Consider the following 14,763-nt stretch of genomic DNA (forward strand, 5'->3'; position numbering starts at 1 on the left):
CCTGCTCGTGGCCTCACAGGCAGGTCCCCAGCTGAAGGGGAGCACGGGGACTTTACCCTGCACTGAGGTCCTCTTCTGACTTTGTTGTGGGGCAGCCTCTTTTCTCAAGTTCTTGTCCCCACACCTCCAGCTGGGAGGTGTACCTGGCTGGGGAGGTGGCCTCAACATCAGGTGACATTCTGTAACTCAACACTTGTCTTTACACAACCAGCCTAAGGCAAACAGTGCCAGACCAGATGATTCACACTGTGCAAATCACTGTTTTTCACAATCTGTTTGGTTCAAATCCAAGACAAATCTGCATCTAAAGAATCAAGTATCTGCATTTAAGCACATGACTGGTGTCCACCAAGTCTCATAGCTACATTTGATCAAGGAAAAAAAGTACTTTTCCCCATATGTTTATAGAAGGAAAAATCCATATTTGGAAACAGTTTGATAGAAAAAGTCAGACATTCTGTTATTGAATATAACCCAGATTAACACTGACAGACTCTGGGATTTTCTTAGAGGAAAATAAAAATCCAAACCATTTCTAAACTACATTTTTCTGACAAAAATAAGCATTAAGGTAGAGAGCCAAACTTTTGCCCACACTGACCTTGCTCTGCAGTGCAGTGGCAAGGATCTGGGTGCCCCGAGGCACCTCCACAAGGGAGCAGGGTGGGCAGGCATGGGTCTCTCTTTCTGCCGCTCCTGCTGCCAAGGAAGCTTAAAAGGCCAAGAAGGAAGAAATTTGTCCCCTTTCAAATTTTCTTTCAGCATTTCCCCAGCTTCCTCTGTATACGCATCACTCACAACACAGTGGGGTTATGATGCACAGCAGTGTTTCTTTAAACACTCACACAAGTAATAATAAAAAGCCCAGACCATCCCCATCTCACAGAAATGTCTCAGAGAAATGGATTTAAGTGAGACTGACCAGGTCTCACCACTGTAAGCTGGGGAGGAAACCTATGATGCTCTACAGCCTAAAACTGCCTCTCAGGCAACTGCTTCAGCATTTTGGCCCAGTTTAACTCTTGATGCCTACATCTCTCCAAAGACTTCTAGACTAGAAAAATAAACAAATTTAAGTTTGCTGCCACATCAGCCCAAAAAACCTAACAGCAAGGAAATGGTACTTGGACCTGACATTCTTAGCAAGACCAAATGAAGTCGTCCACCATGTGTGAAGCTTGCTGGGTTGTCTTTTTATGTGCAGGTCAGCATCAGTCATCTGCAGTGTAAATAGGATGATATAAACACATCAGTGAAGTGATTCAGTATCTATAGAGTGAAAAAACTTACACCTCCCTCCCATCCAAAACAGTAGGTTGGGAGAGGAGGAGATAGCTGAGTACCTTTGGGAAGCAAAAAATATTTGTACGGTGCTCATTTTAATTACCCTGTGAGGGAGCACAGCAGCCTGGGTGAGTCTCCTGTTATCCCACAGCAGGGTGTTGTTTCAGCATAGTAAAATACAGCAGAACAAATACCAACCCCCACATGGGAGTTTCTGAAACTCTCCATCAAGACTTTCCTCTTTACCAGATAATCGAGATTCTCCTACATGGCCACAACAATTTCACCTACATTTAGAACAGAAGATACTGAAATGGAAACTTGGGGGGGGGGGGGAGGGGCGGGGGGGGACCCTTCCAGACTGAAATCAAAACAAATCACTTTTTTGCATATTAATAAGTCTCCTGATTGAAAGTGTTCTGGCTGTTTAAGGAGGAATATCAACAGTAGATGCTGCTAATTTAAGCCTGGCTAATTAAAAGCAAAACGAAAAAAATTACTCCCGTAGAAACAGCCTCATGCAAAACGCACTCACCCAGCACATTTCATCAAGCTCTGCTTATTATATCTGGGTTTAGGGAAACAATCCCATTACTTTTTTACTCTCTGGGTTGGGTTTTCCCACTGCACATTGCCTCCAGCACCCTGCCCCTCTGCAGAGCCAGCAGCAGCAACCAGCAGGACCTGCAGGACATCCACAGCTGTGATCTGTTTGGAGCTTAGACCAGGCTGTCACCAATGGCGTGGGCATTGAGTCAGGACCACCCTGCCTGTAAGAATTGACACCTGCCAGAGTGCCATCAGGAACTTGTCATGGGTGTACTCTGTCCCCTTACGGAGCTCACCAGTAGGAATATTAAACTGTAGCAGCCCCAGAAATTACCCCCTAACCATATCTCACCAGTTTGGCTACAAGGGTAGTGTAGGCTATTGTGGCAAAAACATGCTACAGCAGGGACAAATGGCATTCACCACCATTCCCCACTGCCTAGAAACAAAGGTAACAACACAGCAAGTGATCTAGTCAGGCACAATCCTGCTTCCTCTCAAAACTGATTACGAACCAGTCATTGAATCATAGAGTCATAAAGGTTAGCAAAGAACTCCAAGACTGAGTCCAGCCTTTGGTGGAACACCACCATGTCAACTAAACCATAGCACTAAGTGCCACATCCAGCTGTTTTTTGAACATTTCCAGGGATGGTGACTCCACCACTTCCCTGGGCAACCCGCTCCAATGTTTAATCACTTTTTCACTGAAGAATTTTTTCCTGTTGTACAACCTAAACTTCCCCAGGCACAGCTTGAGGACATTTTATCTTGTCCTGTTGCTTGTAACCTGAGAGTAAGAAGCCAACCTGCACCTTGCTACAGCCTCCTTTCAAGTAGTTCTAGGGGGTAATAAGGTCTCACCTGAGCATCCTCTTCTCCAGGCTAAACAACCCCAGCTCCCTCAGCTGCTCCTCACAGGACTCATGCTCCAGACCCTTCACCAGCTCCATTGCCCTTCTCTGGACTCACTCCAGCACCTCAATGTCTTTCTTGTCACGAGTGGCTCAGAACTGGACACGGGATCTGAGGTGTGGCCTCATCAGTGCCAAGTGCAAAAGGTCAATCATTGCCCTGGTCCTGCTGGCCACACTATTTTTAATGTAAGCCAGGATGCCATTGGCCTTCTTGGCCACCTGAGCACACTCTGGCTCATGTACAGCTGGACGTCAACCAGCACACCCAGGTACTTTTCCACTTGGTACTTTCCAGCCACTCTTCCCCCAGCCTGTAGCAATTTCATTTGACAACAGCACATACAAATTATGTAAAAACTCTGCAAAAAAAAAAAAAATGAATACAGACACAGTGTAGGAGGAAGGAAGGCTGTATCCCTCACTCCAGAGCACTGGCAGTGTCCAGCAGGAGTCAGGAGAGTGGGTGGCAGTGACATGTTGCTTTCTACAAGCAGCAGTTATCAAACAGAGCTATTGTAGGAAAAGCTGCTGCTGGGCTCTCAAAAACCCACCGAGAGCTTTACTTTAACAGCTTGGAAGTGTAAGGTTCAGGCAGCATTGCTGCTTAAGTTAACTGGTTTGAAATAGATGAGAGGAAGAATCTGGTCCATAACCACAGGTTCTACACACATGGGGGGCACCTGCAGTCAGGCAGTGCCCATCCACAGCTGCTCTTCTCCCTGAACAGGGTGTGGACATTGAAGCCCAAGCAGGGAGGAGAAATGTCTCCATGAGCCTGGTGTCAATCAGCACATTCCCGCTGAAATGAGAAATGGGGTTCTGTTCTCCTAATTTCCCTTTTTTTTTTTTTTCTTTTACAGTTATTTATTGTGTCTCTTTGAATTTGCATCCCAAGGGCTCTTGTATGACAGAATGTAATAGTATTAGTCACTGTTATACACATTAGAGAACATAATAGTATTAGCATTCATAACAATTTCTAGCTTAAAAGTGCCACAAAAACATTAAAATATACTGTATTTTTCCCTGTGTTTTTAAGGGATAACTTGTTCTTGTCTGAGGCTATACAATTTCCCTTTTATTATCCCTCACAAGAACTGGGGTGTTTCTGTCACCACCTCTGTCACACAAGAGAATGCCAGTTTTACAGCCCCTCCCTCACAGCAGCTCTGAACAAAAGGAACTTCCCTGTCTCCTTCTTCTCCTCAGCCATTCACAATTCCCACACACCTGCCACACACCTGGCTCCTCAAATCCAAGTCCAGCATTAGACAGCACCAGCAGCAGTCAAACATCCTTTTTTTTTTTTTTTTTTTGGCAGCTTGTCCTGCTGCCTGTATGATAAAAACTCCAAGATATTAAATTTCTTTTTCCTTTTCTGCTGATGTTTTGTCATGCTGCCAATAAGCTCATTCTCTGTCGGTCACTAGAGATGTGTGCTGTAACCCACCTCACAGCCCCATGGTTTAAGGCATGACAGGGACCAGGAGCTTGCAGCAGGTACAGTGGAGGTCTGCAGAGCTCCTGGAGGTAATGGTGAGGCTGCCCTGTATCATTCTGGGGATGAAAAAGACCTTATCCAATAAATCTGTTCTCTGAGAGAAATCCTGAATGCATCTAATGAAAAAGCAGTATCTATCATGTTTATGTGGCAATATCCAATTTGTAATACAGTCTCATAAATATTACTTGTGTATTTCAGAGATCAGAAGAAATACAATTTATATAATTAGTGACATAATGTTTTACATGATATGGCATTATATGACTTCTTAGTCCCATAGAGCAGCATATGAAAAGTGGTTAAGAATTTAAAATCTGTCCTCTTTGTATCAGTGATTTTTCTACCTGCAAGAATCTGAAGTTTTTAGGATCTATAAAGCTCCTCCAAGTGTTCTGCAAAAGAGCACTAAGATAAATGAGCTTGTCATTTGTCAGTACATGTCTGCATATATTACCTTTCCAAAGCACCTCTGCTTTTGGGATCCCCAAATCAAAAAACACCTCTTAATGTTATGCCTCAAAAAACATTTTTTGATACTGTGCTTAGCAGGTCTTAATCTTGCCTTCAATTTTACTGCCTTTAGACAACCGAGAAAGGAAGATTAAAAATACTGTCTCAATTGGAGACATCACACAGGATTTGTATTCATTCCCCAACTGTGATTTGTAGTATGATGAATTCTCAAGAAATATCATAGCTTGGCAACTGTATTTCTGAAAAAGAATGATTTAAGCTGGATAGAATCTCCCCTGGGTCATCGAGCTGCTGCTCAGTAGTGATGCCTATGCCATGGCTTTCATTGTGATGGAAGGTCTTCCATGAAAGAAAAAACAGCAAAAAGTCTGTCATGGTATGTATGTCACACACACACACTAGATTTGACAAACCAAAAATCCCAAATCTAAGAACAATGAAACATATAAATATGCCAATTCAGGAGTCATAACAACCCACAGTTTCCACAAATTGCACACATTTTTCTTCTACCAGCCCCAGCCTTACACGCCTCATGCATTTTAATGCACACTTGCAATGCAAATCAGTTTCCAATAATTCCTGTTTGTCAGCTGAACAAAAACCAAAAGTCTCAACCAGAAAAAGTTTCTTCAGCCTCAACAGATGATCAGCTGTGCCTTCAGCCTCAGCCTCTGCAGGTGAGTCAGTGCCTGACTGACTTTGGGGAAGAGAGGTCTGGGACACTGGTCCTCAAGCATGCTGCTTTGGGAAGGGTGGGAAACTTGAAACAGGAAGCTTTTTCTCTCAAATTAAATTTCTCGTCTATGTGCAACTGCCAGGTAAAATGAGTTCTGTAGGCCACTTTGAAGTGGAATAAAACATGCTGCCTTTTGAACCACCAAAGAAGCACCCATAGATTCTACAGTGTTCAGTGATCTTGTAGACATCTCAGCTGAATAGGAGCCAGAGACCAGGGCTCCTACAAGCCCATGGGACCCTGGGCCCTCATCTCCTTCCTTAGTGTAGGCAGCCAGTGGACAGGTCCTTCCCTGAGGGGGAATCCCTGATGGAATCCCTTCCCTATTTCATCTGATGTCTTCTGCTACTCCCTTAATCATATTTCATCATGAGTGGGGAAAAAAAAAAACATTGTGGCTTATATTTCACCAAGGGCTTCATAAAATCACGTTTGCAACAGAGAATGGATGGATTCAGCACAGCTTTTCAGCCACACATGAAAATCTCCCCAGTCTGATTATGGAGAGTCTGTCTCATACATACATGTGCACATCCCTCCTCTTTTCCTGGTTGTCTGCAGGGACAGAGCCCTGTAACACGTTGCCACTACCCTCCTGCATCTCCAGAGCTCAGCTATGGGCCAGAAGGTGATGCAATTTAGCCCCAGTAAGGCTGGTACCCACTCTCAAACTCTCTGCTCTCCTGTCAGATTTAAGTGTCTTGTCAAATTAACATTTGTGTATTTGATCACCTCAAGGTGCAAATTATGCACCAAATGCACTGTATTCTCCCTGTTTAAACTGGAATTTTTCACAACCCCTACTACGTAGCTGTCTCCAGTCTAACCAGTGGTCTTTGCTTCCAGGCTAGAGGAGATGTGGTAAAGCAAACTCTCTGTGTAAGCATAATTTATAAACTCTTCCTAAACCTTTCTCTTTGTTCCAGTCACCCAAAAAGCTCCCAGGAGGAAATGTGATCACCTTGGCTCCAATTCACTTCTTCAGCAAATAAAAAAAAAAAAAAAAATTATACAGAGTACAGGCACATGCTATTGCTGTGAGAGTATAGAAGATCTCCATGGAAAGGATGCTGTGCTTTCAAAGTCCTCCCCCAAAGCAGTCATGGGGTCCCTAAGATTTTGCAGAGATAGACAGAACTTGCTGATACTAAGTTGTGTCATAGTTTAACCCCAGATGGCAACCGAGCACCACCCAGCCCCTGAGTCATGTCCTCAATCCCAGTGAGATAGGGAGAGGAATTGGAAAAGAGTAAAAACTCATGGGTTGAGATAGTAATATAAATTAGTAAGAAATTAATAAAAACTGAAACAAAGTACAATATAACAATAATTATAATAATAATAATCGTGGTGGTGGTGACATTGCTTTTTATTATTATTGTTACTATTTAAAGAAAGCAGAAAAACAACCCCAAGAAAAATAAATCCCAAGTAAAACAAGTGATGTTTGATACACTACAGTTGTTCACCACCCACTGACTGATATCCAGTCCCTCACTGAGCAGAGATTGGTACCTCTTGGCCAGCTTCACCCAGTTTATATACTAGGCCCGATGTTTTGTGGCACGGAATATCCCTCTGGCCACTTCTGAGCAACAGTCCAGGCTATGCTCCTTCCCAGCTTCTTGTGCACCTCCTCACTGGCTCACTGGCAGAGAATGGAAAGCTGAAAAGTCCTCGACCTTGTGTAAGCACTGCTCAGCAACAACCAAAACATCAGTGTGTTATCAATTTTATTCTCATACTGAATTCAAAACACAGCACTGTACCAGCTACTAAGAAGAAAATTAATTCTGTTGAAACCAGGACAAGCTGGAGATCTTGAAAGTATTTATTTCTTTGCAACAGGTCATAATTTCAATAAAGAACACAAATGTAAGATTTCTCCAGCTTTAGGATAGACATTTTCTAAAGGCCTAACTAAAGCCTGTACCCCCTGGGTACCCAGTACTCTCCATATTAACATTTGCAAATGATGCTTTGAGATATTTCAGATCTTTTAGGGCATAGAGATTTCTCTGAAAGGCAAACCAAGTAGGCTGTGATACACTTCTCTGTCTCCTCCCTCAGCAGCTCTGCAGAACCTGGATATTGCACTGACAGGCAGCTGGTGAGCTGCAGGCAATAGGAGCAGCCAGTTTTTAAGTCACTGATTCCTGTACGCAAAAAGTGGGTACATGGAGGCACCTAAGATCTAATACAAGGTTAAAACCAGGTCCTGACCTTGCACTGGCACACAGCAGAAGCAGGTAATTCATGGGTTATTGTCAAGAGGCTTCGTTCCAGTGACACACTGAGAGAGCAGCTGTGAGCAGGTGAACACAGCAGCAGCAGGACATTCAGGTCTACACTGTACCTCATAAAGAGATGGTAGAAACTGCTCAATTTCTGCTATTCTCCCCAACCCACAAACCTAAAACGGTCTCTGCAAAAATCCACAGCCTCGTGACCCTCTCTTGTGCAGACTGAATTAAAGATATAATTGAAGGTGCCCTATTGGCAAAGCTCCATGTCTATATATACTGTGTTTGGACAATGCAAAGAACTCATAAAAGGCACTGAGCAGCTTTAAAACTATAGATACATGCCACCTGAAGAAGGAGGCATTCAACCAGAGCCTGTTCATTCCCCGTGACCCAAAAACCAGATGCAGGCTACTAACTGAGCAAAACAAACAGGAGAAGTAGGCAACAAAGAGAATTTGGAGTGACTGAAGATCAGAATGGGTAGAGAGGTCATAAAATAAATAAGGAGATAAGGACCAGACATGCAGCAGAGACATCACACAGAGCATCAAAATGAGCAATTGCCAGTGGGCAGCACATCCATCACAAAGTATGTCACAGGGATCTCACAGGTGACATGGGGAAGTAGAAGAAAGCCCTGCACTGCTACAGGACCTGCTCCAGGCACAGGGTTGTCACTCCTCCAGCAGAAAATAGGACTATAGGTGAGGAAAACAGGGCCATAGGTGAGTATGAGCAGTCGTAGCCTGTTTCTGAGAGACAGTTCATTTAATGCTGCTCACAGTATTACTGCAGCAAACATGCAGAATTTCAAGTGTCAAGTAAGTAAATTTGTATTAAAGTAACTGCAATTATACACAGCCTGCACTCACTCTCATGGGAGGCTGTGGCAGGTTTGTGATGGACTTCACTGAGAGCAGAATTAGGATGATAATCGATACAAGCACAGCCATCATTTCATATTTTCTTGTAGCTGCCAAAGCCTACCATAGTAAAAGCAAAGGGCTTTTTAGATTACAGAGCAAAGGCCTGCAGAGATTTCAGCTAGTCTCTGAATAATGGCATGTGATCAAGTCCTTTTGTGAACAAAAAAAAAAGAGAATTTCCCAATACGTGAATGTAATTCCAATGTTGTGATACATTATTTGTTTCACCACTAGTTAGATCACTGCACAGTGTTCAGTGGCACAGAAGGTTTTGGTCAATCAATGCATTTTTCATTTCTCACCTGTCATCTAAATACTGGTTTGTGCCTTAACTGTGTTAGCAGCACATGTATCTCTGGTCTAACCAAAGAAAAACTAAATGTAGTCCTATGAGTAACCCACTGTGCTCAAAAATCAACCACTTCCTTCAATTACATAAACAACTAGGTAACCGAAAAAGTAATTCAATTTATTATGAATTTGATTGCTCTTTGAGATTTAAAAAAAAAAAAAAGGTAACAGAAAGAACTCATCCAAATGGCAGGGGGCCAAAGGGAATTAATGCAAGGTAACTGGGACTGCAGGTGGATACCAAAGGTTGCTCCTTTGGTGCACCTGAAGTTGGCTCAGAAGAGAAAGGCTTGCTGAGCACCACTACCACAGAAAAGCTGAGGCTGTGAGTCTGAAGGTGTGATTACACTGGTGTGCAGCCAGTGCAAAATATGACCATACCTTCCCAGAAAACTGCAGCGTATCTCATACTTCTGATCTGAAGATTATACAGAAAATCCCCATTTGACTGCTGTGCCTGACTAACCTGAAGAGATAACAAGTTCTCTAAACACAATTTATTTTCCAAGTAATTACCTTGACCTGCTTCAGGATAAAAGCCCATGTTTGCTAGGGGGAGCAATACACAGGGCATACTTGCTCCAGGAGAAGCTGAAAGACCTGAAGGAGCTTGAAATGGAGAAGAGGCTTTATCCAGCAGCAGGGCATACAGAGACCCGGCCCCAGGCAGGGCTGAACTCCCTTTTGCACAGTGCTGAAATTAGAAAAATATTCACATGCAAGAAGTGTCTTTTGTAGTGTCTATTGTAGAGATTGGCCAGGAGCAGGTGAAGACAGGGGGAGGACAGTGACAAAGAAAATATTTACCTATGCCATTTGCAAACTGTTCAAAAAGAAGAGAAGGAAGGTAATGGTGATGACATGAGACTTTAGGCTGGGGAGTTAGCAGATTTTTTACCCCTGCTATGTGTTGAAATTCAAGGTAGCTGCCAACCTGCTCCCTGCTGCCCATTGGGTGAACACAGGTGAGAAATCAAGGAGAGGACCTTTACGGTGGCTATTCATGATGACAGGGAGGGGAAAAGGGTATCCAGCTTCCTAGTTTCTTACCGGTCCCAAGGCAAGCACCCTGCTCTGTAACAAGGAAAATCCTTTCAACAAGAGCTCTCAGGATTTCTGCAGTTTTCACAATCTTTGGGTTCCCTCTGTAGTCTTGGGGAGATATTGTCTCCTTTTTCCGAAACTAACCTCTTCACTGCAAAGCCTCCTTCTCCATCGACTCTAGAGCAAACTGTTCCTCTTTCCCCTGCATCCCTAGTTAGAGGGGCTTCCTGATTTCAGGGGGCATAATAGGATATGTCCTCCCTTGCTCCTGCACCTTCTAGAATTTCTCCCAGGAAGACAGAGATGAGCAGAAAGAGCTGTTCATGCTCACTTATTCTCAGACTCTGTGAGGATGTGACACTGAGATGAAGGGAAGACACTTCCAAATTGTCCTGGACTTTGCTCCTCTACCAAAAAAATGCCAGTACCTGGAAAGGTGCACTTTTCTCCCCTCCCCACATGCTTTCACCTTCTTTTCTCCACTCCCCACCTGCATGCAGTCAGGAGGAAGGATATGGCTGAAAAATGCTTGCACAGTTCTCCTGGTAGGAAGTCCTGCTAATATGCAAATTTATCATTGAGATTAGAAGTGTTTCAATTCCCAACACTTTGCTCACTATACACTCTCTTTTGACAACATGATGTCCTATTGAAGCTATTCTGCAAATCTTTTGGCTCTTCTTGTGGGAGACGTGATGGGCAGGTTTGGCTCTTGCCTTGTGCTCTCAGGGCACAGGGGTAAGGGGGGGTCATAGCTGATCTCTGCCTCCCACTGGTTGCCCTAGGGTCAGCCAGATTAATGTTTGCATTTTGTTTGATTCATTGACCATGCTATCAGGGTAACGGAAGACAACACAGGTGACATTTATTGTGAGCTGGCCCCTCTTTCATTAAGAATTGGCCTAAATCCACACACATTTAATGGTAATTGCTAGGCAGGCAGTACAGAGCAAATACCTTTTATTTCAAATCCAAGACAAGTCAGTGCTGGCTGATAGTTTGTTGGCGCTTTCCTACATTAATTAAGTACCTCTCATCTAATATTACATGTGGTCTTTTTGAAAACCTCTAGTGAAAAGTCTATTTGTTAAAAGTGCCAGTTGAAGTCAAAACAACATCCAATATTGCAAATTAGGATTCCAGATTCCAGGATGAGATCTATTAGTCTTTCCCTGTTTAACTAATTAAAAACATGGAGGGACAAAATTTGTTTTGTCATTCTTCCGTCCGTAGGAGTTCTTACAGTAGCTAAGAAAAGAAAACAAAATTCCCTTCATTTATCTTAAGATACCGGCCGGCTTACCCATCTGTGAGCAAAGAATGTTTTTGCTTAGCTTGCTTAGCTAAATGAATCTTGTTTCACTTGCTTGCAGCTGAAGACAAATTAGGCTGATTATACACGAAAGGGCATACAGTACATCTAGGAATTAAACTGAGACTGGGTATTTAGGATGAATGAAATGAATAGGCAGCAGCAGCTTTGTGTGGCTCTGAACAATCAGCAGTCCCCTTCTTCTGCAATCTTTTTAAAGCACTTTCAAAATAATCCTCGGTGTTATTCTTGTGTGTAAGCCGCTGGTTTACAAGTATGGATTTTTAAAGAAACAAACAAACAAAAAAAATCCCCATGCAAACTTTCCCCCGTTTGGAAGGGGAAGCATTGCCGAGCTCAGCAGCTTGCTGCGATGCTGCCTTTCCCACTCAGCGGAGGAATTCCTGACATGCCAAGCTGCCGGGCTGCTCCGTGCACAGATCGCAGAGGCAAGCAACAGCATCGCTCCCTCCAGCAGTTTTATTTCCCACATCTCTTACTCCGTAGGGCGCTGCAGAGTGCGTGCTGTATCTGCTGCAAATGCTTGACAGGTGGTATTTCACATTCACCGCTCTCGCTGGTATCGGGAGCAGGCTGAAATACTGAGTTCTTCACGTGTCGGTGGTTTTCAGTAATTAGCATATTTCAGCCTAAATCACAAACATCCTCCCTTGAAAAGAATGATAATTGGTGACAAAATCCATGGCACGCAGTTACATCAAATGCAAATTTGGGCTAGTAAGATAGATGCTGGGCTGCACAAGGAGAATTAAATGCACCACCGTTAGCAAAAATAATTTTTGCTAACGCTTTGGGCATAATGATTTTTGAGAAGACATTTCTAATTTTAGTGTTTATGTGATAAAGTGGGGATTTGAAATATACAGATAAAAAAAGTCTTACTGGACTGTTCTTGTGGCATACCACTGACCATTCCCTGTATGACTTCTTCTCAGTATGACCATGAAAGATCAATAAATCTTAAACAAAATGGAGATTTAGATGTTCAGTTCCTCTTTGAAACACACATCCATCCATTTGTTCTATTCCAGATACTTGCTGACATTCAGTAATTCCAATTTTGTGCTCTCTCCCCTCACTGTGCATGTAAAAGGGAGGTTGGAGAGTGTCTCTGGTGGTTTTCTTTTTGAGCCAGCACAGGTTTATGTTCATGGTAGCTTCTTTGCAGTGTACAGTTTTACAGCTCTGACCTGAGCAAGGCTTCAGGAACATATTTGATACTGTGATTGGTGTCAACAGGGGAAAGAAAAGCAATCCCTCTAGCAAGAGAAAACATACATTTCTTGAATAGTGGGTGTTGCCCATCTACAGAAATCAGATGAAAACTGAAAGGCAAATATTTGTACCCAGATAGGACAAACCTGTCTTTCGAAAGCAACAGACAGCTTCTGGGAAAAGTGGTAGAGGCTTGAACTGTACAGAACCCCAGCAAGGGAATTCTTTCAAACAAAGAACACTACTAAGGTGTTTGGAGCTTGCTGACCAGAAGTTTTTCTACATTATTATAATTTTAAGCCTTGAGAAACTACTTGGGTGCACATGGGAGACTGAAAGACAGAAATACTGTACTTGTTTTACCCACTATGACACAGGGAGCCCAAGTCAAAGTAAATAGTAAGCCCAGGTCCTAGGGGTCTCGCTCACAAATACAGCCAAAGACAGCTTTTCTTCTCATCTCTTGTTTCCAAAGGGTGATTGTTCTTTCCATCTGTACTGGCTTTCCTGTGGCTTGGCCATCCTCTCTCCCCCACCATCCCCACCTGTACTGCCATGGCCATCTTCCCTCGCCAGCACGCCAAGACTCAGTCACAATGGGTGTGACACCTAAAGCCTCCAACACCTGCTATGTTTCCTACACTCTGTTTTAGCAGCATGGACAGTCATGGTAGGCTGACTGTCTTCTCATCTCAGCTGCCCTAACGCATATTAAGGTTCTGGAGATGCAAGACAGCACTTTGCAGACCACAGGCACAAAAAAATAGCCAAAACTACAGCTGTACTTGCAGACCCGGCCACTCCCTGTCAGCGGAAATGTGATTCTCATCTCAGTAAGAAATCAGAACAAAAGTTTTCTTTCAAAGACTTTCTGACTAGAAAAACATGGGAAGCAAATATAACAAGTCAAATCCCCAGGCTGAGATAGCATTGTGAACACAAGGCAGGATATGGCATTTGGTGTGAACTCGATGCTATTTTATTAAAAGCTGATAGGTGCTCATGAATATAAGTTAGCAGTTTACTTTTATCTAACAGGGGCTTTTTTTCTCTGAAATTACAGGTTCCTATTTTAGTATATAAACTTACTTTTGATGTATTGATATAACATAGAACTTATCAACTGTGGAGAAGACAAGACAAACCTTTATAATATTGGAGGGGTTGTGACACAATTATTGAGCTTTCATGATATAAGCATCATAGTGAAATTATTAACTACAGGAGTGTACATCCAGCTTGCTTTTGAAAAATCACATTCCAAACACACACACACACACACACACACACACACACACACACACACACACACTTCTATAACAGCCATATAAATAGACATTCAGTCATATCCTAACTTACAAAACATACACTACCGACAATAGTTGTGATAAACCCTTGTCTAACACTGAACAGCTTTGTCACTTCCCTTGCTACAATCTTCTACCATGCTGAAAACAATTCTGTATGTGCTGCTGAATTCAGGCTCTGAAATCTGAAGGCTGTTAGATCACCGTGCTGTACAATCACCAGCTGAAAGTGTACAGAGGCACGATATTACTCCATTATCAGCAAAGCACAAAAACATCTTCTTTCAGTTATTATTTATACAGCTTTTAAGAAGCTGAATTTACTTCCATAAAAGGATGTTTGAGAATTTCCATCTTTATAACATAGTAATGTTACAGGTATCTAAAGAAAAAAAAAAAAACATAAATGTGACAATTTGTTTTATATGTATTTTGTATATAATTATTAGCTTTTTAAAATTTAGGATGACGTTACGCCCACCAGATATGTGAACAATTTGTAAAACAATAGTGCTTTCTTGGTGTCATGAAAGATCAAATTTAATTTAAATCTTACTTTACTGCCGAAGTACACTTAATGTAACAACAAAAAGGAAGATAGCAATGTTAATAGCTGGTTTGCTTTAACAGCCATCAGTAAGTGATCCTCACAATGACTTCACGTGGCACTGAAAGCTGCAGTATCCCCAGAAGTCTACATGCAGGGCAATCTTAAAAAGCAGTCACACAGAGAGAGAGAAACTAGGATCAGAACAGAAGTAATCACAGAAGCTCCATTTCTTTTCCAGCCCTAGAGACATGCCGGTCCTCTCATCTTCAGCATCAATGCCATGTCAGTGAGAGCCCGGCAGCCCGGGGAGCCGATGCTCCCGGG

At 42.8% G+C, this 14,763-nt stretch overlaps 1 long non-coding RNA gene across 1 annotated transcript; it reads right to left on the minus strand.

The window, feature by feature from the left end:
- Positions 1-695: 695 nt before the first annotated feature.
- LOC144247182 (uncharacterized) lies at positions 696-2,861 on the minus strand. The gene is made up of 3 exons (XR_013340888.1): positions 2,698-2,861; positions 1,109-1,219; positions 696-711 (listed from the first exon to the last, which is right to left on the minus strand). It is a non-coding gene; the product is annotated as an uncharacterized LOC144247182 (long non-coding RNA).
- Positions 2,862-14,763: the final 11,902 nt, after the last annotated feature.

This window comes from Lonchura striata, chromosome 1 (assembly GCF_046129695.1).
Source record: "Lonchura striata isolate bLonStr1 chromosome 1, bLonStr1.mat, whole genome shotgun sequence".
NCBI classification, from domain to species: Eukaryota; Metazoa; Chordata; class Aves; order Passeriformes; family Estrildidae; genus Lonchura; species Lonchura striata.